This window comes from Uloborus diversus, chromosome 2, assembly GCF_026930045.1.
Source record: "Uloborus diversus isolate 005 chromosome 2, Udiv.v.3.1, whole genome shotgun sequence".
Lineage (NCBI taxonomy): Eukaryota > Metazoa > Arthropoda > Arachnida > Araneae > Uloboridae > Uloborus > Uloborus diversus.
This window is the reverse complement of record NC_072732.1, coordinates 52,730,355-52,739,979: the sequence shown is the minus strand read 5'-3', so window position 1 is coordinate 52,739,979 and position 9,625 is coordinate 52,730,355.

Below are 9,625 nucleotides of genomic sequence, written 5' to 3'. Positions count from 1 at the left end.
ACTGGTAAGACAATTTTCCCAAATCATCGGTATTTAATTTGCTGATTAAAATTCTTCTTTATGTGCTTTTTTTTTGAAGTGAAAGTGAACTTCATTTTAAATCTTGACATGCTACTATATTTTTCCTCATTTCACCTACCCTAATTGGGAAGGAAAGCAACATTAGGAAACTGGAAAAAAGAAAATGAAAACAATTTGAACTGCATTTGGTAGAAAAAAAAAAGTTCTATTCTTACTCGGACATTATCTAATTATGCTGCTCTTTAAACTGCATTATAACAAGAAAAAGTTTTTTTTTTTTCTTTTCGACGAAGACCGCTCTTAAGTAGAAAATCTCCAATTAGCCCGTGCCAGCCAGTTTAGGAGAATTCTTTTTAAACCGTCACGAAATGACATTGATTAAACTTTCACACTTCACTTAGGTAAGAGTTTAAGGAAATTGAGATTGAAAAGAACGTAAATGCTTTAAAAAAAGACTTAGCTCCCAATAGAAGTTATTTTCAAAATAAAGTAGTTGAATATAAAAGGAATAGGAATTCGTTGTGGCACTGCTTAGATGTCTACCAGTTATTCGTAGGGAAATGATTTTATGAGTTTTAACATTTATTTAGATTTAAGTCACATTTCTAAAAGTCGTCACTATTTAAGGTCTTATATATTATTAAATAAATAGATTTTCAAGTTTTCAAATATTACATATTAAAATGTTTATTGTTTTACGGTTATTTAAATATTATATTCCTGAACAGAACTATTGAAATAAAAAGCAAAAAGATATACTTATTGACAAAGTATTAGTGGTTTTTATCTCCAATAATGGAATGATTTTTCCCTCCTTAAAAAGTTAGCTTTTCTTACTTAATTGAGATCCCTATTATAGTCCCCTTCACGGTTTTCTTGTGTTTCACTTCTTCAAAAAGATTTAAGAAAAATCCTCCTTTAATAAAAAAAAATTTAATAATAGAATTAATTTTTTTACTCCATTAAAAGACAGCTTTTTAAAACTTAATTGATCTCTATTATAATCCCCCTTATAGGGGACCATAATAGAGATCAATGGGGGGGGGGATAGAGCGGTGATACATAACTTTCGTATATTTCACCCCTCTAAAATAATGTTCAAATAGTTTTCATTCCTTTAATTAAAAAAAAAAAACTTTCATCAAAATTCACAACACAATCAAGTGCACTTTTAAGAAGAAGAAGGCGCTACAAGTTTCAGAACTGTACTTGATGCAGCCTTTGCAAGATTTTTAGATCACATACAATGCAAAAATTTCGTTGCTTATTATAGTTACCATAATCCAATTGTTACTTTCATAGGATTAAATAATGATAATAATTTAATCCTACAAAAGTTATCACTTCTGCCGAGCGTCCCGTGGCGCAATTTTTTTTTAAATTTGAGAATGTGGTCCATCGATGGAAACTCGATGGTCCATCCATAGCAACCGGTAGCCATGAATGGACCACATACTAAAATATTTATTATTTAATCTTCATTCTTTATTGTGTATATTTATCATGAAAGTGAATATTATTTTTAAAAGAGAAATATACTGAGAAATTGTTCCTATAATTAACGTGAAATTAGAGTTGGATTTCCTTTCTAAAAAAATCGAAAACTGCTATGTGGTTCATTGACGGCAAACTTCTCCCATACAATTTTATACTATTTATAATATTATTTATGCTTTTTAAACAGTTAAGTAGGATACCATGTAGTATAGTCAATACATGTAGTGCAACTAGAACTTGAAACTGGAACTGGTTAATATATCTGAAGCAATTAATTAAAGGGGAATATACTTAGATAAATTCTCATACAAAATGAAATATTTCTACACATAACTTAATTTTAAATAATATTATTAGAATACACAAAATCAAAGAGCTAAAAACAAATTAATTTCAGGTAGTTTGAGATCTAGGTGTGACGTTGGAATGTAATAATAGTAATAGTATGTCAGTAAAAGTAGGGGTGATAGCAGGGGCGGACTGACTGACTTTGGCTCAGTCGGCAAAATAATATTTTGGCCCACCTATGTAAATTAAAAAAGTAAAATCAAACAGTAAAGGATCTCGATTCTTCCGAGTTGAGCTAAGACATTAAACTACCTCTAGTTCCTAGTTTCCTTTAAGTTTCTAAATCAAAATTTAAAGTTCTAAAAAAAGAAAATTGTGAAACGTAAAATAAAGCTACCACTGACACATTTTTTATGTACCTTGAAAAAAAGATACAAATGGTCAGGGCCTGATTGTTGAATAGGTCAACTAGGCCGTGGCATAGGGCCCCGATTTTTAGGGGCCCCCAAATGACCTAAACTGTTTTAGCCAATGGTTAAAATTGCAAGGATTGACTGCATAACATAACCCCCCAGGGCCCCCTGTTCCTATCACTTGGTGAGGTTTAACTACAAAGGGGCCTCGAAAAACCATTTGGCCTAGGGGCCCCTGCTATCTTAATCGGGCTCTGCTAATGGTCATAAGTCTGAAAAGGCGCATCTTTATTCTTTTATACTGACAACATCGGAAGGACACGAGGAAAGGGAGGAATTAGGTAATTCCCCCGGAAAGTTTTCGAATGTGGTTGCTCTATATAGGCTTAAGGAGAAAAGAATCGGGAGAAGGGGTTCTACAGTTCCCTTCCAAGCGATATTTTCAAAGTTGATGCCAAAAACCGCTATTTTACAATTTTCGGTAACGTTAGAGGAGAGGAAAAAGAAGGGGTTTCCCCACGATTTTATCTTCTTCTTTTTTTTCCCAAATTTGAAGTCTATTTAAGTCTCTCTTTGTTTACAATAGAATGTCGGAGGTTTTTCACAGAATTTCTCCGAAATGGGAAGTTTTAGAAATGCAATTTTAGGCCAGCCTTGGTAAAATTGGGAAGCATCGGGAACTCTCTACGAAAACGTTTCGACTTTGAACTATTAAAAAACGCAAAAATATCTTTGGTCACGTTTGAGAGAGTAGAAAACTCAGTGATCTCATTTCAAAGCATTTAAAAACGGAAGTATACTTGACCCAATTTTAAACTACAATTCTATTACCACAGGGAATCCGGCGACTCTGCCGACATTGAAAATTTAAAAACATAATCTTATAATATATTTGGGAAAATTAAAAGGAAAAAGGACAGTTTTCCCAAGTGTTTCCCCTAAGATTTTTTTGGAGGGTGCCGTGCCTTACCTCTTTTAAGCTAACCTTTGACCCTAAACTTAATCAACCCTCCTTGACCCTTAAAAGTTTAAACAAAACTGCACAAAAGCGATTTTTTTCCAAAGGGTAAAGATTCACACAAGCCTGACCTTGAAACAACACTCCCTTGTTTCAATCACTTATCCATAAGAATATGATTCGAATATATCTGAATGTTTTTTGCATTACCTTTAAAACTAAACATCAAAAAGCTTTTTAATATTTTAAAAATAATTACTATCGAAAACACTTGAACTTTGTAGCACCTATACCAAAAAGTAAAAGAAGCACCTTTTTGATTTGACAAAATTTCTCTTAAAAAGTACCCTTTTATCAGAACGCGCACTTCCCTTTTTTTGGTCTGAAGAAAACCCGAGTTCCCTCTGGGAATTTTTTTCTGAAACTGAAATCAATTTTAGGCTACAATGCAGATAAAAGGGTTACAGAGTTCTTCCATGGAAATTTCCATGAGTAAAATTTTAAGCTATCTTTAGTAATTTTAAGGGACTGGCGAAGGTTTTAAGACTTTCTCTGGCAATTTTTCGATATTTAAATCTGAAAAACTCAAATTTGCAAATTTGGGGACTTGATCCAAGAAACAGGTAACTCAATTTTGGTAAGACCAACAAATAACATCAGTGTCCGATAGAAAGGCTAATATCTTTCCTACATTATTTACTACAAAGCAAAGGAATGGTCTTATATTTTTGTCTCGTTTTTGCACCAATCGAAACATCAATATTCTCCCCACGCAAAAATTGAATTAAAAAAAAGGGGGGGGAAAGTTTGGACGCAACTGGTTCTTGCATCAAGGTCTTCAATGGGGTTGTTTCCTTCAGTCAAAAGTACTACTTTTAGTCACTAAAATTGATAGAATAAGCAAAAAAGAAAAAAAAAACATGGAGCGACAAAAAAACTTTCATTTTCTCAACCCTTAATTTTAAATTAATTTTTAAAATGTCCGATTTTGAAAATGAGGCGTAGTCTTTATGACGTCACAGGTGATACACTTTGGCGCATTTCCACTGGCTCCCTGAATGCTTACGCTTGCTGTTTACCGCGTTTCCAGGTTATGATAATTCAGAAGCGAAATAAATATTCTGCTCTACGCCAGCTATCAACCATATCGTTGCCAGTACATGTGAGTAAAGAGCCAGTACCCCCCCCCCCCTCGGTTGCAATCCTTAACCCGCTTAAGTTCAGGAGCTCTCCCTTCTAAGTCAAAATTTTGTCCTGTTTCAGATTCAGTTTATCGTAGCTATGGCTTGCTTTCCCGTATGCGATTCTGAGATGAAAATAATCGTATAGAGATAATTTACAATACACCAATGAAATATCTTGTCAACTGACACTATTTAGTTGACTCAGTTACAACCAATGAATACCAGGGGCGTGCACATAAATTTTGGGGCCCGTCACAAATGACTTTTACGGGCGCCCCTCCATCTTGTTTTTTTCCTACATAGATTTCACCCCTCATTAAAAAAATCTCGGCACTCCTTCAGGCTCGGAACCGGGCCCACAGGTTTCCCGGCCTTCCGCCTCGTGCATGCCCCTACTCATTTGTATCAACAGCCCAAACATGACCCACGCATTTATGGCAGGGTCGGGGCCGCTTTGTCTAATGGTGCAGGCCCCTTTAATTTTTGTTAATAGATGTACAAATATAAGTTTTTAACCCTCTTTTTTAGTCCCGGGCCCTTTTTCAGGCCGCGTCGGACCCCAATTTCTCTGACCCCCACCCATTTAATCAATCTGGAAGCTATGGCCCTCAAAGCTCTAAAAACTACAGAGAAAGTTGATGAGAGGAAAGCATTCGGACGTGTAGATTTGGCTATTTACTTTGGTCCCTACTAAGGATGGAAAAAGAATAAACCTGTTTCCAAACGCTTTTTTCACGTAGGTAAAACAAATTACATTTTTTAAGGACCTTTTAAAAAATGTTAGGTGTGAATTTAAATGTATTAAGTTAAATAATAATAATAAAAAATTGTTGAAAGTGGCCCAGTCGGTGGTTGGCCCAGTCAGGGATCCCCGACTAGCCGACCTGGCCAGTCCACCCCTGGGTGATAGTGGACTCAAGTAAAATTTTCTGAAGACAGTGTGAAACATTTTGAAACCATGAAGAAGTTAAATCCCTCCCATCCCCCGCAAAAACTCTTCAAATATGCATTAGAAATATCACATAAAGAAACATTTTAAAAGTCTTTTTTTTTTAATTATTTTTTGTATTAATATGTGTTGTCAGTTCAAAATTTTCGGAATTTTTGGATTACAAACACCCCTGGTTACAAGTTTCAAATCTGATAAGACACACCTCAGATTTATTACTTTCAATGCTTTGCTCTCATATTTTGACATAATGTATGTCAAAGCTGACAATTGGTATTGACATATGTGAGTGAAAACTGCACTGAAAACCTGATAAAAGAAAAATAAATAAATTTGAATTTTGACATCTTGAATTCAAATTATGTTTTTTGCAATCACGAATGTGTGTATGTAGGCATGTGTGTTTGTGTGTGGGAGGGTATGTGTGTTTGTGTGTAGGGGTATGTGTGATTAGGCATGTATGTTTGTGTCTGTGTGCAGGTATGAATGTGTGGATAGTTGTGTGTGTATGTGTAGGTGTCTGTATGTATGCGTGTGTGTATGTGTTTGTGTGTGTGTGTAGGTGTATGTGTGTGTTTGTATGTGTGCGTGTGTGTATGTGTAGTTGTGTGTGTATGCGCGTTTGTGTAGGATACGGATGCAACCTGGAGACGACTTTCGCTCTAGGAGCAGCATCGTGAGGAGCCGGTCGACGGTGATGCTGCGGCGGGTGGCGGTGAGAAAATAAAATGATAGGACGCCAAAAACAGTCAAATGAAAGCAATAAGCAATCGTGATTGCTCAAAAAAAGTTGAAAATGTTTACATGTGACCACAAAACTGAGCAAATCATTTTTAGTTTTACTTTTTACTTCCTTTTACAAAAAAGGAAGTATTGTATTCGCTAATTTTTTTTAACTCAAAATTCGGCCTTAATTTCCATTTTGCTCACCTCCGAATCAATGTTGAGTTTTTTTTTTCAACCAGACCACACGCGGCTAAGTGCCTAAGAACATATAAACACCCGAAATATCCTTTTTGACATTCCCCGAGTCAATTACAACGACTTTTCCCGTGACGTCCGTATGTACGTATGTATGTATGTGCGTATGTGCGGATGTATGTCGCATAACTCAAGAACGGTATGTCCTAGAAAGTTGAAATTTGGTACGTAGACTCCTAATGAAGTCTAGTTGTGCACCTTCCCTTTTGGTTGCATTCGGGTGACTCTAAAGGAGCACTTTGCCCCTTTTTGGGGGGAAATCATTGTTAATTTCGATGTAAACTCAAGTGGTGTTATAATTTGGTAGACACTTGGCGATATATCGCCAGTATTTTGGTCGCCAAGTTTCGTCACCAACTTGGCGACAAATTTGGAGATTTGTTTTTTAAAATCTTGTTTTAATTTAGCCCCTGGTGGAGATATTTAGAGAATAAATTTGTATTGAATCAAATTAAAATTGCCAATAGTGGGAAAATGACATTAAAATTGGAGTAAAAGGAAGACATGTGATGCACACATCAGCTCATTCTTTTTATCTTTTGAAGCACTCATGCCTCTCTAGAAATTCTTCTATGCCCTCCAGGTTAAGAACCCTTTTTTTAAGCATAACTGCAAATCATGAAACAATAAGCGAGAAATGCACTATCTGATTTTGAAGGAAAAACAAAAGTCTGGAGTCGATCTAATCGAGATAAATGCACCACATTGTGTGTACAATTTAAAAACCAATTCAGATACAATCTTTACTGATAGCTACCATGTCAAAGTTGCGCATCATTCCTATCATGTAATTCTTCAATTAAAAAAAAAAAAAAGAGGGGGGAGGGGAACTGTCGAATATTTTCTCATGACGGTTTTTAAAGAACTGAACCGTGAAACTAGTAGATTAAGCGTTATAATTAAACTAGCCAAACACTATATATGTTTGAAAGCATAGCAGTGGCTATTCTTAATCTATTCTAATCGTTGTCACACACTCGTTATCTATAAATTTTCGAATCAGTTTACATAATGACATTCATTTGAATGAGGCATTACTATTTGAACCTACCGTATTTCAGTAATGACAAGAATTTGGTTCTATAACTGTCATCCAAGGATGACAAGGAAGACTGATTCATTTTGGAGTGAATAGTAAGGAGTTCGTCTACATTATTCAAATATAGGAAAACCGATGCTGTTTGATTGTCATTGAGTGATTGGGAAGACTTTAAATTAAACCTATATTATTAAAATTAAAACCATATGTTTTCATGAAAAGTTGTCATGAAGTAAGCATGATTCATTAGAATATGCAATAGTTATTCACTAATGAGGCATAAATAAGTTTCCATCAACCTTTTTGAAACAATCGTTTGGCGCTGTTTAGCCAACCAAGGCTCTTGCGCCATGAAAACCAATAGAACCAGCTACAAACGAAAAAACCCCTTTTGTGCTAAAAAGTGAAACTGCACACACAAGAAAAAAAGCAAAGAATTTGAAAAAATAAATAAATTAAATTTCAAAAAAAAGGGGGGGGGGAACTAAACAAAAGAAGGAAAAAAACACAACTGGTTGCATCTGAAAAAAGTTGTTGGGTGTCTTTTCATCCATAAACTCAGTATTTTGCATTGAAAAAAGATTCCTTGTAAGCTCAAAACATAAAACTGCATTTTTTTCTCTAAATTTTATGTTTTTTACCTTTTCTACGTAGTTGTTCACATTTTTAAAAACTGCTGTAGCAACTGTGAAATTAATTACCAACGGTAATACAGTTTAAATGAGAGTAAAAGTAGTCCTTTCGATTGAAAAACTTAAATCCAGTAAAACATTTTAAAATTGATCTTGAGGTAACCATATTTTCATGCAGTTTTTATGCATTTACAGTTAGGAGCCAATTAATGTTTATAATAATTATAAATTCTCGGTCATTGGTTTCCTACTTTTAAGCTAATTTAAAATGCCAACGCAATAAGTTAGTCGATGCATAAGTATACGAATGAGTCAGTGATTTCAAATCATTTATTTCTATTACGGTTGGTACGTTTATTTAAAACCAAAAAATAAAAAAAACCATTATCTCAGTAAAACTACCGCTTATATCACAGCAAAATCGGTTATGTAATGAACTGCCAATAGAAAACACTTTCTCAATTATATTTTACTTCAAAAGGTCAAAAAGTTCATTGAATTAATAAATTTTATACCGATAATATAAACATTGAATAAAATTTCTTTAAAATCAAATGCCTTTCGCAGAAATTTAGGCAAAATTAATTATTGAATGAAAATCATTTTTCATTTACCTGCGTTTCGAAATTAATTTGAATTAAAAAAAAACTACAACTAAGTTGCATCAATATCCTAATGTCTACTCAAAGTAATACATCACGTAAACTATCGCCATGAATCAAAATGTAAAAGTCATTTGTAGCGAATAGTGTAATAGGACTGATATATTAATAAATCTAAATAAAAGTGTAACTTTGATGCTGTATGTTTTCTATTTATACCATTTTCAAGTGATCACAAATATAAATGTCACTTAACGAGTTTTATTGCAGTTCTCCGTTAAGTTTGTTTAAATCTAAAAGATGGTAGAAATAATATAGAGAGCATTATGCCATTAAAAATTGAACAGACGTTATAAAACGCGAATAAAATAATTTATTTGAAAAAAAAAAGAAAAACAAGATGTAGGGCAATCAGGGGTACCAATTGGCTGGAAGCAAGTTCATTATTTTTCGATGAAAAAAGGTACTGGTAACAACTGGAAATAAGTAGAACCAGACTAACACTAGGAAGACTGGAAATTCCTGTGTAGAAATTTTTTGAGTGAATTCCTCACAGAATTTCTCCCTTAATTAGTAAACATGCCCCATATATCTTCTCTAATTTGTATTATATATAAAAATGGAAGTTTATTTGTGTACGAGTGTGATTGATCAAATGGTTAGATTTCAGTCCCTTGATGTCTCTTTTCTGAAGTCCTAAAATCTTCAGTACATCAGTAAGTTTCGAAAAGGCTACAAAGAAACCCAGTTAAATATTTAACTCTCTTTAAAACTTGACTCTCTTTGGATTTGCTTTTATTCAAAGCGCAACACTCACTACTAGGCTATAGACAGAAGAACCATCCATGTTCGTCCAGTTTGGTTTTCTACCAGAAAACACAACTGTGATCTCTTGGTCAGTAGGCCATTAAACAAAAATAATAAAATTTCTGGAGCTAAACGATTGGAATTGCTTTCACCAATCACACAACATTCTTTACTACTCCGTTCTACCACAGACCCAGGGAAAAACAGGGCAAAGGACATGAATTTCTGTTGATGAAAATAATTTAGTTCCTTTT